The sequence below is a fragment of the Sinocyclocheilus grahami genome, unplaced genomic scaffold (genome assembly GCF_001515645.1).
Source record: "Sinocyclocheilus grahami isolate Dianchi unplaced genomic scaffold, SAMN03320097.WGS_v1.1 scaffold3963.1, whole genome shotgun sequence".
Lineage (NCBI taxonomy): Eukaryota > Metazoa > Chordata > Actinopteri > Cypriniformes > Cyprinidae > Sinocyclocheilus > Sinocyclocheilus grahami.
Window position 1 is genome coordinate 15,878 of NW_015508990.1, and position 1,608 is coordinate 17,485.

At 35.4% G+C, this 1,608-nt stretch overlaps 1 long non-coding RNA gene and 1 pseudogene across 1 annotated transcript; one reads left to right on the forward strand and one right to left on the reverse strand.

The window, feature by feature from the left end:
• Positions 1-783, forward strand: part of LOC107576577 (alpha-mannosidase 2C1-like) — a 14,922-nt pseudogene extending 14,139 nt beyond the window's left edge.
• A 357-nt stretch (positions 784-1,140) lies between these two features.
• LOC107576578 (uncharacterized) lies at positions 1,141-1,608 on the reverse strand. Its single transcript, XR_001608077.1, has 3 exons — positions 1,595-1,608; positions 1,402-1,503; positions 1,141-1,310 (listed from the first exon to the last, which is right to left on the reverse strand). It is a non-coding gene; the product is annotated as an uncharacterized lncRNA (long non-coding RNA).

Consider the following 1,608-nt stretch of genomic DNA (forward strand, 5'->3'; position numbering starts at 1 on the left):
GAACGCGTTGGTGAAACTCATGCATCTAGCAAGAACTTAATACACTAAAGAGTCATATTAATTAAAGCATTTAACATTTATGAATGAATTAAATGTCAGTAGCCTAATGAACAATACTGTACAAATTATAGCGATCACGAGGTTCATATTCTATCCCAAACGCGTACAGTAAAGTGGACATACAGCATAGCCTACAACACCCCATCAGTTATATTCAGGTCAATAGTGCCAGCTGTTGCTGCAGTTTTGTAACTTAGAGAACAACTTTTTTTATGTCGAGATCACGAGAAAATAAGTCGTTATACGAGAAAACAACTCTCGTTATGTCGATATAACGAGAAAATAAGTCGTTATAACGAGAAAACAAGAAGGAAAAAAAAAATCATGCATGGCCGCTTAGAACTTCCGTACGTCTTGACCTCTCCTAACAGATTTTGCCCACTGTGTTCAGCACAAACTCTGTTTCCTTTTCCTCACAGGCAGAAAGCAGAGAAGAATGCCCTACTTATTCGCCTCTATGAGTCTCATGGAAGCAGCGTGACTATGACTTTGTCAACTTCCCTTCCCATGCAAGAAGCATGGCAGTGAGTAAACAATTAATACTAACATTGTTGTATTGTTAAGAACATTATTCTCATAGGTAATTGTCTTTACAGTTGTGATCTCCTGGAGCGTCCTGATTCCAGTATTCCTGTGTCAAAGACCTCCTCTGGAAAAACCTTAACGTTCAAACCCTTTCAGATCAGATCTCTCCTCTTAATTATACAGTGATCCATTTAATTGCAAATCAATTATGATGGTACTTGAATCACTTGTTTTCCCCAAGTAGCTGATGTCACTTTGGAAAATTGTGGTATATGATATTTATTCATTTTCACTTTTTAAATTCTCAATTAAGTTTTTTCACACAAACTTTATTAAAAAAAAAATTATAATAAATTCAGTGTAAGATTTAAAATGGATTACTTGGTTCTTTTTTCCTGTCACCTCTTTGTGAAATCTTAAGAAAAAGGTAGTCAATATGGTTGATTAAACACTAGAAGTAAAAGATGATAAGGCCCCAAGCAGGCCATTTTACACAACAACAAAAAAATTGTTTATAAATATATATATATATATATATATATTTGATTACATACATATATTTCTTATGTATTATGAAATCATTACTTAATATAAAAAGTCTGGGTGGTCCATTACAGTAGCTTGCTGACTTCACCTCTTGCTCAAAAGCTTTCTGATGATTTAGTCTGAGTGACATCATTTGGAACGGCCTCCTCGTGTGCCACTTCTTTTCCGCTGTGGCTTTGCTAAAATAAAATCCAGAGAATGATTAACATCACAAGATACAACAACTCACAGAGCACAGTTGGCCTCTGTATCAAAAGACTGAAGGCATACCTTTTGTTGCGCTTTGCCTGCAGGCTACAGAATTCCTTTTAGTTTTAATCTCTTCCTCCACACGTTGGCTTTTGATTGTATTCGTTCCAGTCTTTGGAGGAACTTAAAAAAGGACAACATTGCAGTGTAATCAGGATCTGAATACTAATAATACTGAAAGTAGCCAAATAAATAGTGAAGGTGAGATTCTGACCTTTTGAGCTTCTC